At 42.2% G+C, this 13,921-nt stretch overlaps 1 protein-coding gene across 4 annotated transcripts in view; it reads right to left on the bottom strand.

Moving 5' to 3' along the window:
- ZNF41 (zinc finger protein 41) overlaps positions 1–12,400 on the bottom strand; it is a 46,652-nt gene extending 34,252 nt beyond the window's left edge. Inside the window, exon 1 of one of the 4 annotated variants that reach the window (XM_045050781.1) lies at positions 12,205–12,400. The gene's annotated coding sequence lies outside the window, so the exon portion shown is untranslated. The other 3 variants (XM_019823356.3, XM_045050780.1, XM_045050779.1) reach the window with 3 other exon arrangements.
- Positions 12,401–13,921: the final 1,521 nt, after the last annotated feature.

The following is a 13,921-nucleotide window of genomic DNA, read 5'->3' on the forward strand; positions in this document are numbered from 1 at the left end:
CAACCGACAGGATCTGAGCAACATTTATAGAACATTCCACCCAACAGTAGCAGAATATACATTCTTTTTAAATGTCCACAGAAAATAGACCATAAAGACCATATCCTAGACAACATGACAAACCTCAACAACTGTAGAAGAATTGAAATCACACATAGTATGCTCGCTGACAACAATGGAGTGAAACCAGTAATCAAAACAAAAAGGGAACAGGAAAATCCCCAAACACTCAGAAACTCAACAACATCTTCTAAATAAACCACAGGCCAAAGAGGAAGTCTCAAGGGAAACTTCAAAAAAAAATTTTTTTAATGTTTATTTATTTTTGAGACAATGCAAGAGACAGAGTGCAAGCAGCAGAGGGGCAGACAGAGGGAGACACAGGATCTCAAGTGGGCTCCAGGCTCTGAGCTGTCAGCCCAGAGCCTGATGCGGGGCTTGAACTCATGAACCGTGAGATCATGACCTGAGCCGAAGTCGGACGCTTAACCGACTGACTCACTCAGGTGCCCTGTCTCAAGGGAAATTTTTATTTTAAAAAAAAATTTTTTTTAACATTTATTTATTTTTGAGACAGAGAGAGACAGAGCATGAACGGGGGAGGGTCAGAGAGAGAGGGAGACACAGAATCTGAAACAGGCTCCAGGCTCTGAGCTGTCAGCACAGAGCCCGACGCAGGGCTCGAACTCACGGACCGCGAGATCGTGACCTGGCTGAAGTCGGACGCTTAACCAACTGAGCCATCCAGGCGCCCCACAAGGGAAATTTTTAAAAAATACATGGGACTAAATAAAAATGAAAATACAACATATCAAAATTTGTAGGATACAATCTCAGGCATATAATCTTTTAATCCCTACTTGATGACCTAAGAATTGACCTAGGGCCTAGAACAACACTTCCTTCCCAAAAGACAAAGAGCTCACATAGCCTGTGTTGGGTTTATTGCCTTGTGTGGGAATATTTTTCCCTACTTCAGACTGAGTGTGTGCTGTTCCTTTTTAAAAATTTTTTTACATGTTTGTTTATTTTTGAGAGAAAGAGAGACAAGAGACAGAGACAGAGCATGAGCAGGGGACTGGCAGAGAGAGACTGAGACACAGAATCCGAAGCAGGGTCCAGGCTCCGAGCTGTCAGCACAGAGAGCCCGATGCGGGACTCTAACCCACAACGGTGAGATCATGACCTGTGCCAAAGTCCCAACTGATTGAGCCACCCAGGTGCCCCAGTGTGTGCTATTTCTTTCTGCTGAACTTTTGTACATCAATGGCCCCCAGCTTTCAGTATTTCAGACTCTGCAAGGGAGGGGGTGAGGTGCTTCCACTGTGACATGAGAGGTGTGTGAATTGTATCTAAGTTTAGTTTAATTTCTATTTCCTTGCTAACTAATGGAGTGAAGGATCTTTTCCGATGCTTATTTGCCATTTGGCTGCCAGGGGACCTGCTAGCTATGAGAAAAGAATGCACACTCCTGATGCTGATCTCGCTCTGTCTCTTCTCCGTGTGAGTAAAGCATTGTTCCATTCCATGCTTGACTGTGTTGTGTTTTCCTTGGTGACTCTGATACCAAAGTGCAGTGGGCAGAAGTGTTGGGAGTCCTCCCCTGGGATTGATAACCAGTGCCCAAGACACTGCTCCATAAACTAAAGGAGTACTGTAAGTGAAATTTATGGCACTAAATGTTTACAAGTAAAAAGGAAAAAGCCTCAAGTTAGTAATCTAAACTCTCATCTCAAGAAATTAGAAAAGAAGGGGTGCCTGGCTGGCTCAGTCGGTAGAGCATGCAACTCTTGAGCTCAGGGTCATGAGTTAGAGTCCCACGTTGGGTGTAGAGAGTACTCAGAAATAAAGTCCGAAAAAAAAAAAAAAAAAAAGAAATTAGAAAAGAAGAACAAAGCAAACCAAAGCCAACAGCAGAAAAGAAATAATAAAATAGGAGCAGGAATCAAGGACACTGAAAACAGAAAAACAATAGAGAAAAACAATCAATCATAGGGCTGGTTTTCCAAAAAGAATAATAAAATAAACAAACCTCTATTAATATTGATAATGAAAAAGTCAGAGACACAAATGATTAATATTAGGAAGGAAATAGGGGATATCACTATAGGCCCTGAAGACATCAAAAGAATAATAAAGAAATACAATTATAAATTTGACAACTTATATGAAATGGACTAATTCCTCGAAAAGTACAAACTACCACAACTCTTCCACTATGAAATAGTTCATTTGAATAGCCTTGTAACTATTAAGGAAACTGAATTTGTGATTTTAAAAATAATGCTTGCAATAGGTACCCGGGGTGCCTGGGTGGCTCACTTAGTTGAGCATCCGACTCTCGATTTCAGCTCAGGTCATGATGCCAGGGTTGTGGGATTGAGCCCCACATCAGGCTCCACATGTGTGGAGCCTGCCTAAGATTCTCTATTTCTCTCTCTCTCTCTCTCTCTCTCTCTCCCCCCCTTGCTCATGCGCGCTCTCTCTCTAAAATTAAAAAAAAATTAAAAATAAAAAAGAAATGTCTAGGCTAAAATGGTTTCACTGGAGATTTCCACAAACTTCTCAAGAAGAATTAACATCAGTCCCACTCCATCTCTTCCAGAAAATAGAAGAGAGAATTCTTAACTCATTCCCTAAAGCCTGATACCAAAATGAGACAAAGAGTACAAAAAATACACTGTTGATGTGCTAATGTTTTCCCACTGGGTTTATACCTGGTCTGCATAGCAAATTTTGCATTCTGTCATCAGCTGTATTTGAAAATAGGATGTTTCTTGATGAATTATTCTATTACCTAACCAAAAAAGTCTTTAAAAAAACTACAGACCAATATCCTTCATGAACATAGATGCAAAAATTCTTAACAAAATATTAGCAAATATAATTCGGCGATATACAAAGAGAATTGTACACCGTGACCAAGGGGGGTTATTGCAGGAATGCAGGATGAACTCAATATTTGAAAATTAATCAATGTAATCTACCATATTAACAGGCCAAAGAAGAAAAAAATCACATGATCATATCAATCAGTGCCGAAAAAGATTTTGACAAAATCCAACACCCATTCATGATAAAAAAAAAAAAAAGAAAAAAGAAAAACTCTTAGAACCTTGGAATAAAAGGAAACTTTGTCAACTTGATAAAAAAAGACCTACAAAAAAACCTATAACTAACATCATATTTAATAGTGAGAGACCAAATGTCCCCTAATATCAGGAACAATGCAAATATGTTGACTATTACCACTTTTTTTTTAATTAAAAATTTTTTTATGTTTATTTATTTTTGAGAGAGAGAGAGAGAGAGACAGAGTGTGAGTAGGGGAGGGGCAGAGAGACAGGGAGACACAGAATCCAAAGCAGGCTCCAGGCTCTGAGCTGTCAGCACAGAGCCCGATGAGGAGCTCAAACTCATGAACTATGAGATCATGACCTGAGCTGAAGTCAGATGCTCAACCGATTGAGCCACCCAGGTGCCCCTCACCACTCTTATTCAATATAGTAATGAAAATTCTAGCCAGTGCAATAAAGCAAGAAAAAGGAATAAAAGGCATACAGGTTGAAAAGGAAGAAATAATACTGACCCTATTTGCAGATAACATGATGGTCCTGATAGAAAATCCCTAGGAACTTACACAAAAACTTCTAGAAGTAATGACTTCAACAAGGTTATGGGACACAAGAACAATACACAAAAATCAGCTGTACTTTTATATACTACAAATGAACATGATGAAACAAATAAATACAATAATTTACATCACTCAGAAAATGAAATATTTAGGTGTCAATGTAACAAAACATGTATAGGGCTCGCATGCTGTAAACTAGAGAATGTTGATGTAAGAAATCAACAGAGATCTAAATAAATGGAGAGAGCTACTGTGTTTATGGTTTGGCAGCCTTAACATAGGAAAAATACCAATTCTCCACAAGTTGACATACAGACTTAATAGAATTCCTATTAAAATCTCGACAAGAAGTTTTTGTAGACATAGGCAAAGTTATTGTTTTCTTTTAAAAATTTTTTAACATTTATTTATTTTTGAGACAGAGAAACAGAGTGTGAGCAGGAGAGGAATAGAGAGAGAGGGAGACACAGTATCCGAAGCAGGCTCTAGGCTCCAAGCTGTCAGCACAGAGCCCAATGTGGGGCTCGAACTCACAAAACGTGAGCTCAAGGCCTGAGCCAAAGATGAATGCTTCACTGACTGAGCCACCCAGGAGCCCCTCTTTTTAAAAAATGTTTATTTATTTATTTTGAGAGAGACAGAGAGCGAGCACAAGCGGGGGAGGGGGAGAGAGAGAGGGGGAGAAAGAATCCCCAACCAGGCTCTGCACTGTGAGCACGGAGCGCAACGTGGGGCTCGAACCCACAAACCATGACATCACGACCTGAGCCAAAACCAAGAGTCAGACGCTCAACCGACTGAGACACCCAGGAGCCCCTGGGCAAAGGTATTCTTAAATTTATGTGGGAGGACAACGGATCTACAATAGCTAAAACATTTCTGACAAAGAAACAGGAGAAATCAATCTACCTGATTTCAAGACATTTTATTTAACTACAGGATTCAAGACAATGTGGTACTGATGAAGGGCAGACACACACATCAGTGACACTGAAGAGAGAACCCAGAAATAGCCCCACACAAGTAGAGCCAACTTTTTTTTTTTACAAAGGCGCAGAAACAATTCAATGGATGAAGGAAGGTCTTTTCAACAAATGGTGCCAGAGTAACTGGATCATTCATAAGGAAAAAACAAAATGAATCTTGATTGAAATGTCACACTTCATAAAAAATTAACCTGAAATGGATCATAGATTCAAATGCACAATGTGAAACTGTCAATGTGTTAAAAGACAACGTCGGGGGAAATTATCAGGACTTAAGGCTTAGTGAGACGTCTTAGATACGACACCAAAAACATGATCAATAAGAGAAAATGCACATATATTTGATTTCGCCAGATTAAAAACTGTAGCAAAAGGCACTGGGAGGAGGATGAAATGACAAGCTACAGACTTTGAGAAAGTATCTGGCAAAGACTCATAACTGCCACGTATGAAGGATTCTCAAAATTCAATACTGAAGGAACAAAACAATCCAGTTAGAAAATGGGCCAAAGACATGAAGAGATTTCACCAAACACGATATAGGGGGCACAAATAAGCACCAGAGAATATGTTCAACATCCACAGACAAGCATATTCTAGAATTTCTATGGAAAGGCACAGCCCCTAGAATAGCGAAAGCAGTATTAATGGAGAAGAATAAGGTGGGAGTGAACAAAATAATGTGAGTATCGCACGCAGCTCTATGAGAATATAAAATCCGCAGCAGACATAAACTACCGAAATTAATCCCCCCACCCCCAAAGGCCGTTAAGACCAGTAACCAGAGAAAAGAAAATAATTACAATTTTTGGATTTTAAAAGACCAGTGCTGAATGTATATTGGTGCAGTCACTGTGGTAACAGTATAGAGATTCCTCAAAAAACTGAAAAACAGAAATACCATATGATTTGGTAATTCCACTACTGGGTAGATACTCAAAGAAAATGAAAACACTAATTCAAAAAGATATATGCACCCCTATGTTTACTGAAGCATTATTTACAATAGCCAAGATATGGAAGCAACCCACGTGTCCATGCATGGATGAATGGACAAAGAAAATGGCTGAATCTTAAAGAAAATAATCTCTATGCCATTTTAACATATAAAAAGATAGAAATCTCCTGGATTCCTGTTAAAAAGTGGCAGAACCTTAATATCGACATATGCAAATATAGTACAAAGACAAGAAAAGTATAAACAGTTTTCTTCTAGTGGCAAAATTTTTAAATAAAATATTACTAACTCAAATCCAACCATGTCTCAAAGAAAAATTCCTCCTAGCCAAACAGAATTATCCCAGGAAGTCAAAGATGGGGCCACACTACATATCAGTATAATTCATTACAACAGTTCAATTAAAGAGAACAACACCATAAGACTAGTAACATCAAAAAGCATCTGGGGGCGCCTGGGTGGTTCAGTCAGTTAAGCGGCTGACTTCAGCCCAGGTCATGATCTCACGGTGAGTTCGAGCCCTGCGTCGGGCTCTGTGCTGACAGGTCCGAGCCTGGAGCGTGCTTCGGATTCTGTGTCTCCCCTCTCTCTCTCTGCCCCTCCCCTGCTCATGCTGTCTCTCTCTCACAAGAATAAACATTAAAAAAAAACATTTTTTTAATATATGAAATTTATTGTCAAATTGGTTTCCATACAACACCCAGTGCTCATCCCAAAAGGTGCCCTCCTCAATACCCATCACCCACCCCCTCCCTCCCACCCCCATCAACCCTCAGTTTGTTCTCAGAGAAAAAACATTTTTAAAAAAAGCATCTGACACAATTCAGGAGCCATTCCTAATAAAAATACAAATTAAAATGGGAACATAAAAAGCTACTTAAATATTATAATGGCTACCAAAAAATCACCAGAAAACATTATGCTAAAGAGTGCCCAGATCATAAGACTTAATATCATTAGGATGGTAATATTCTTCAAAACGATGTTCAGGTACAACATGACCCCTGTCAAAATCCAAGCTGGAATTTGTACAGAGGGTTCTAAGTGGATCTTAAAATTCATATGGAAATGCAAGGGGCCCTGAATAGCCAAAATATTGAATAAGAACATAATTGGAGGACACACATTTCCCAATCTCAAAACTTACTACAGGAGCGCCTGGGTGGCTTAGTCGGTTGAGTGTCCGACTTTGGCTCAGGTCATGATCTCCTGTTCAGCACAGAGCCCACTTCAGATCCTCTGTCTCCCTCTCTCTCTGCACCTCCTCTGCTTTTGCTCTCTTAAAGATAAATAAAACATTAAAAAAAATTTTACTACAAAGCTACACAAATCAATACAGTGTGGTATTGGCAGAAGGGTAGACATATAGATAAATGAAATAGAATTGAGAGTTCAGAAATAAGCCCTTATATTTACAGTCAATTGATTTTAGATGAGCGCCCCAATATAATTCAATAATTCGTGCTACAAAGTCAACCACCAAGAAAGTGAAAAGATACCCACAAGATGGGAGAAAACAAATGCAAGTCACATAGCTGACAAGGGACTTGCATCCAGAATGTATAAAGAATGTTTACAACTCAATAATAAAAAAAGATCAAATCACTCAATTAATAATAGGCAAAGGATTTGAACTGATATTCCTTCAAAGAAGATACACAAATGGGCAAAAAACACATGGTCAGTGATTACGGGCTGCTATAATGAACTACCACAGACTGGGCAGTTTAAACAACAAACATTTCTCACAGTGCTGGAGATGGGTAAGTCCAAGATCAAAGCATCAGTAGATCTGGTATCTGGTGAGAACTGCTTCTTGGTTCATAGATGGCCATCTTCTTGCTGTGTCCTCACATGGCAAAAAGGGGGAAAGGACTCTCTGGGGTCTCTTTTATAAGGGTGCTAATCCCATCATGAGAGCTCCACCCTTATGACCTAATCATTTCCCAAAGGCCTAATCTCCTAATACCATCACATTGGGAATTAGGATTTCAACATATGAGTTTTGGGGGGGACCCAAACATTTAGTCCATTGCACACACGAAAAGGTATTCAATATCAGTAGTCATTAGAGACATAGAAATCAAAACCACAATGAGATACCACTTCACACCCACTAGGATGGCTAGAATAAAAGAAGAAAGGGGTGCCTGGGTGGCTCAGTACGTTGAGCATCTGACTCCAGCTCAGGTCATGATCTCACGGTTCGTGAGTTCAAGCCCCACATCGGGCTCACTGCTGTCAGCACAGAGCCTACTTCAGATCTTCTGTCCCCCTCTCTCTCTGCCCCTTCCCAACATGTGCTCTCTCTCAAAAATAAATAAATCTTAAAAAAAACAGTAGGGGCGCCTGGGTGGCACAGTCGGTTAAGCGTCCGACTTCAGCCAGGTCACGATCTCACGGTCTGTGAGTTCGAGCCCCGCGTCGGGCTCTGGGCTGATGGCTCGGAGCCTGGAGTCTGTTTCCGATTCTGTGTCTCCCTCTCTCTCTGCCCCTCCCCCGTTCATGCTCTATCTCTCTCTGTCCCAAAAATAAATAAACGTTGAAAAAAAAATTAATAAAAAAAAAACAGTAGAATAAAAGAAGACAGTGACAAGTGTTGGTGAGGGTGAGACTCATTGGAACCTTCATACATTCCCAGTGGGGTGTAAAATGGCACAGCCATTTTGAAAAACAGTTTGGCAATTCCACTCCCATTCATTCACTCAACACTTAATGAGTTCCACTCCCAAGAGACATGAAAATGTATGTCCACACAAAAACTTGTACACAAATGTGTACTCAGTAACTGTTGAGTGAATGAATGAATGAATGAATGAACACCTTTCACTTTCAAATTAGTAACAAAATAGGGATTCCCTCTATCAAGTATCATTTAACATTGTTCCAAAAGCTCTGGCTAGTGTAAGAGAAGGCAAGGTAATCTGCATAAATATTTGGAAGGAAGAGAGAGTATTATTGTTAATTGGATGGACTGATATTCTATCTAGGAAAACGAAGAGACTATAAAAAGCAACTAGAATTCACATGAGAATCTAATGATTGCATTGGATAAGAAATAAAATACAAAAAAGAAAAAGAAAAATTGACAGATTTTTTTTTCTACAGAAATAGAAAAAATATGCTCTTCACTCTGGTGACAAAAACAAATGTAAAATATCTAAGAATGTAATTTTTTTTTAAGAAAAAGGTGCTGGGTCTACAAGAAGAAAACTATGAAATACTATAGCTTTAATGGTCATTTTGAAACAAAATAAAATGGTCTTAACATTCAAATGGAAGAATAAATGCTAAGAATACTAAAGAAAACAACCAAAAAAGAAAGAAAGAAAACAGTGAGGGGACTAGCACTGTTGGCTATTAAAGTATTTCTAAAGTCAATACAATTTTTTGAAAGGGAGTAGATACATATATCAGAAGGAAAAATAGAGCTCAGAAACAAAGTGATACACATTTAAAAATTTTGTGACGGGGCACCTGGGTGGCTCAGTCGGTTGGGCGTCCAACTTCCGTTCAGGTCATGATCCTGTGGTTCATGGGTTTGAGCCCCACGTCAGGCTCTGTGCTGACAGCTCGGAGCCTGGAGCCTGCTTTGGATTCTGTGTCTCTCTCTCTCTCTCTCTCTCTCTCTCTCTCTCTCTGTCCCTCCCCTGCTCATGCTCTGCCTCTCTGTCTCAAAAATAAACATTAAAAATAATAATAATAAAATTATTCTAAAAAATAAAAAAATTTTGTGACAAAAGAGGCATTTAATTGAGTTAGAAAAGTATATTCCTTTAATGATTGGTGCTGGCAAATTTCCTATCCAAATGGAAGATACAAACACTGATCTCATCTCACATCACACACCAGAGTAAATTTCAGTTTGATTGAAATTTAACTTTAAAAATTAAAACAATAAAAATGTTGGGGCGCCTGGGTGGCGCAGTCGGTTAAGCGTCCGACTTCAGCCAGGTCACGATCTCGCGGTCCATGAGTTCGAGCCCTGCGTCAGGCTCTGGGCTGATGGCTCAGAGCCTGGAGCCTGTTTCCGATTCTGTGTCTCCCTCTCTCTCTGCCCCTCCCCCGTTCATGCTCTGTCTCTCTCTGTCCCAAAAATAAATAAAAACGTTGAAAAAAAATGTTAAACTTAAGGCATATATATATTTATTTTTTTAAGGCATGTATTTATGGAAGCACAAAGCAGGAAGAATTCAGTAGGCAAGACAAGATACTCATAATATGAAAAGGAAAAAGAGAGCTCTAATCAGAGGATTATTTTTTTCTATGTGAAGACATCTTTCAAAAATCAAGATATAAAGAGAGATCGAGGGGAAAAAAATCACAGTAAATGACAGAGGGTTAATATTCACAAATTAGAAAGACAAACCACTTGAAGGGAAAAAAGAGCAAGGAATATGAAAACTTAAAAAAAAATAGATTTTGGGGCACCTGGGTGGCTCAGTCAGTTAAGCGTCTGAGTCTTGATTCTGGCTCAAGTCATGATGTCACAGTTGGTGGGATGGAGTCCTGCATCGGGCTCTGCGCTGATGGCATGGACCCTGGCTTGGGTTCTCTCTCCCTTTCTTTCTGCCCCTTCCCCACTAATTCTCTCTCTCTGTCTCTCTCTCTCAAAAAAAAAAAAAACATTGAAAAATACATTTCAATGGCGAATAAATACGAGAAGATATTCAACCATTAGTTGCCAGGAAAATGCACATCAAAGTAAAACAAGATACTAGGTACCATTTACTTTACGAAACTAAAGACAAATACCATTCCGTTTGGCTCTCAGAATGGGGAAAATGAAGAAAAGCAGCACTATTCAGTGTAGGAGACAATATTAGAATGAGCCCTTTGAGTATAGTTTAGAAATCAATAACCAAAATGTCAACTCTTGGGGAAATTGAAATCTCCTATCTAAATATGAGGGTCAGAGAGAAAACTGCAACACAAATCAGAAAACGTTAGAAGTAAACTACAGTGAAAATGTTACACATCAAAATGCGTTACACGGAGCTAAAGCGTTCTTAGGGGAAAATTCATCAACTTAATGCTTATATTATAAAAGAAAATGATTGAATGTTAACGAGATAAGCATTCAAGTCAGGAATTTAAAAAGACGCGTGAAAGAAAAAAAAAAAAAAACCCAAAGAAGATAAATAATGAAACCAAGGGGAGACATTAATGACGTAGAAGAAAAAGATACAAGAGGCCCAACAAAGTCAAAGTGGGGTTCTGAAACCATCCCATGTCAGTTTCAGACCACCTATCACTGACTGACTCCATGAAGCATCATATCTGATTCCCTTGGCCCCTCTGTCACTAGTCCCAAATAAATGCATCAATGACACCACAGAAACCTTGACCATCAACTCAATAAATCCCATCACGCACCTCATAGACCATGCAACACTCACCTCGCGGTCGGAATCACTCATTCATTCATTCATTGATTCTTCAATACTCACCCCACAAACTCTCCACCATTTACTCCACAGACCATTTCATTACTCCCTAAAGGCCCTCATCACTCACCCACTGAACTCCAATCAGTCATCTTGCAGACCCCCTATCACTTACCCCACCAACCCGCTATGACTTACCCCTCAGAACTCCCATCATTGTTCCACAGACCTCCATCACTTACTCTACAGACCCCCTCAGTGGCCTGTGAGAGTCGTCACCACTCACCCCGTAGACTCCTCATCGCTCACCTCATAGACCCGCCAATAGTCACCCCACAGTTCTCCCATCACTCATCCCACAGACCACCCATTTTATTTTCCCCGTTGACCCCATCACTCACCCCCAAACCCTTGTCACTCCCTCTACACACCTCCTCCCTAGGGACCTCAGAGAAGCCTCATCATCACTGGCCCTAAAGAGTACCATCACTGCGTACGAAATCCATGTCGTAACAGCCTCATAATCATATCAATTGCTTTACTGGCCCAACTGTGCCGCCTCTGTTAAACTCCGTCCCGGGCCCCTAAGTGTTGAAACTACCTCTGAGGGACTCTTCCGTGTCTGGACTTCCCCGTGCACATGCTCAGTGTCAGCTTGGGAGCGGCCGGCCGCCCGCAACCCCACGGGGTGCACTCGCGAGGTGCCAGCGCGTGTGCGCGTGTCGGAGGAGAGGCGGGCTTTCAAGTGTTCTTTAGTGACTTTGTCAGGCAACTAACATGGCTGTCCCCTCGGGAGTGTCTCTACGGGAGTCGCCATCTTGGAAGGGTGGTCATTTCGGCCGCGGGGCCGCCGGGTCCCAGGCCCGATCCGCCCCTGCGGGATCTGCCGGGGAGAGCGAGCCGGCCGGAGCGCGCGCTGGGCGCCGGGACTCCTCCCGCCGCGGGGCCGCATCCTCCCCGGCGGCCGCCCGGGCGCAGGCCCTGCCCAGCACTCAGGGGGCCCCGCCCTCGGGCCGCATCCCCCGGGGGTGGGGAGGGGGGGGGAGCCGCGGCGTCTTCAAAAGCCGCTGGGCCACCCTGCGTCTCCCGCCGCCCCGTCCCCGCTGGCAAGACACCGCGGAGCGGCAGGCTCAGAGATCGGCCCGCCCCCGCCCTCGCCTCGGCCTCCGCCCCGGCTCCCCCGCTCCGGGGAACGGAAAAGGCCCCGGACGGCCCGAGGCGCCGCGACATGCCCACCTGCCGGCGCTTCTGTCCGCCCCGTCGGCTGAGGGCATCGCCGGGCTCCTCCACTGTCACCGACCCTGGGTGGTTCCCACGGGGTGGGGGGAACAGTACGTGTCAGATTTAGGCCAGGAAGCGGAAGTCGCCCGCAGCGAGAGTTTAACCACTCTGGGCGCGGGGAGCGGAGGTGATTTAGCGCCAGGGACCAAGTGTCTAAGGAGCGACTAATTGCGGGACCTGTGACATCAGTGGTGGGGCATTTCCTCCAGTTTAAAAAAATCGAGGCATCGACCTTCCTGGCCTCCTTATATAAGCATTAAGGCTAAAAAGTACCAAAGATCCGAGTTTTGATTTATTTCCATCCGTGTTCGGTTTCAAGTGCTCATTTGTAAATTCCGCCCCCCCCCCCTTTAAATCCATGAATTATTGAGAAGTCCATTGTCCAACTTGCAAAACTTCAGGACACACAGGGTAACGGAATGGGTACTTTATTCAGACTGCTGCCCACAGGCAGAACAGCCCAGCCCAGAGTTTCCTGGAGCCTGGGGAGTTTTATAAGAGGAAGGAAACAAAAGCGGCCGAATGCCAGCTGCACGTTTGGTGGGCTTTGGTCCACACGTGTCGAAAGAAATGCTGCCCCGAAGGAGCTGTTTGCGATTTGACTCATCTCAGTCTGTCACATACTCCTCTAAAAATTTAATGACTCTACAGCGGATTTAGAGGGAGTGCAGCAAATTTGACAGTTCCTTACACCGTTTTTCATTTTCCCAAACACCAAGATAATCCAATGTTACTGATTTCTAACCTAATTGCATTGTGGTCTGGGAACATTGTCTGAATGATGTTGAGTGTTTGAAATTTGTTGAAACTTGTCTTAAGGCTCAAGTATGGGCCCAGTTTTCAAAAATGTTTCATCTCTTCATTGAAAAGACGGTTATTTTGGGGCGCCTGGGTGGCTCCGACTTTGACTCAGCTCACAATCTCATGGTTTGTGAGTTTGAGCCCAGTGTCTGGCCCTGTGCTGACAGCTCACAGCCTGGAGCCTGCCTTGGATTCTGTGTCTCCCTCTCTTTCTGCCCCTCCCCTGCTTGCGCTCTCTTTCTTTCAAAAATGAATAAACATAAATTTTTTTTTAAAGAAAAAATGGCTATTTTCCAGTTGTGGCATTTAGCATATGTGTTTGTTGGCTCAAGCTTGTTAGTTGGGTCTTTAAAAATGTGTTAGTTTGTTCACCTGGGTGGCTTAGTCCGTTGAGCCTCTCACTCTTGATTTCTGATCAGGTCACGATCTCAGGGTTCCAGATGGTCCTGTGATGGAGCCCACAGCATGGAGCCTGCTTGGGATTCTCTCCCTCCCCTGTGTGCACATGAGTGCACATGCGCTTGCTCTCTCTCTCTCTCAAAAATAAATAAATACTTTTTAAAAATGTGTTATTTCCTTCCTGATGACTTTCTTCTTTGTGCGCTGAGTTCCTAGAAAGGAGAGAGATTCTCCCACTGTATTGCTAAGTCAGGTTTTCATTGTGCTAGTCAATTTTTGCTTCCTATATTTTGAAGTTTATTAATAAATTTAGGTAAGGATATTTTGTTGTCGAATAGATACAGCCAAATCACTTTCCCAAAAGACTGTACCATTCCTACTCCCTCCCACCAGCAACATATGAGTTCACAGAGGCAAATTTTCTCAGCCCTGGATGTTGATGCTGTCTTTAATGTTTGCCAATCTGGGGGCT

The sequence above is a fragment of the Felis catus genome, chromosome X (assembly GCF_018350175.1).
Source record: "Felis catus isolate Fca126 chromosome X, F.catus_Fca126_mat1.0, whole genome shotgun sequence".
Taxonomy (NCBI): Eukaryota; Metazoa; Chordata; class Mammalia; order Carnivora; family Felidae; genus Felis; species Felis catus.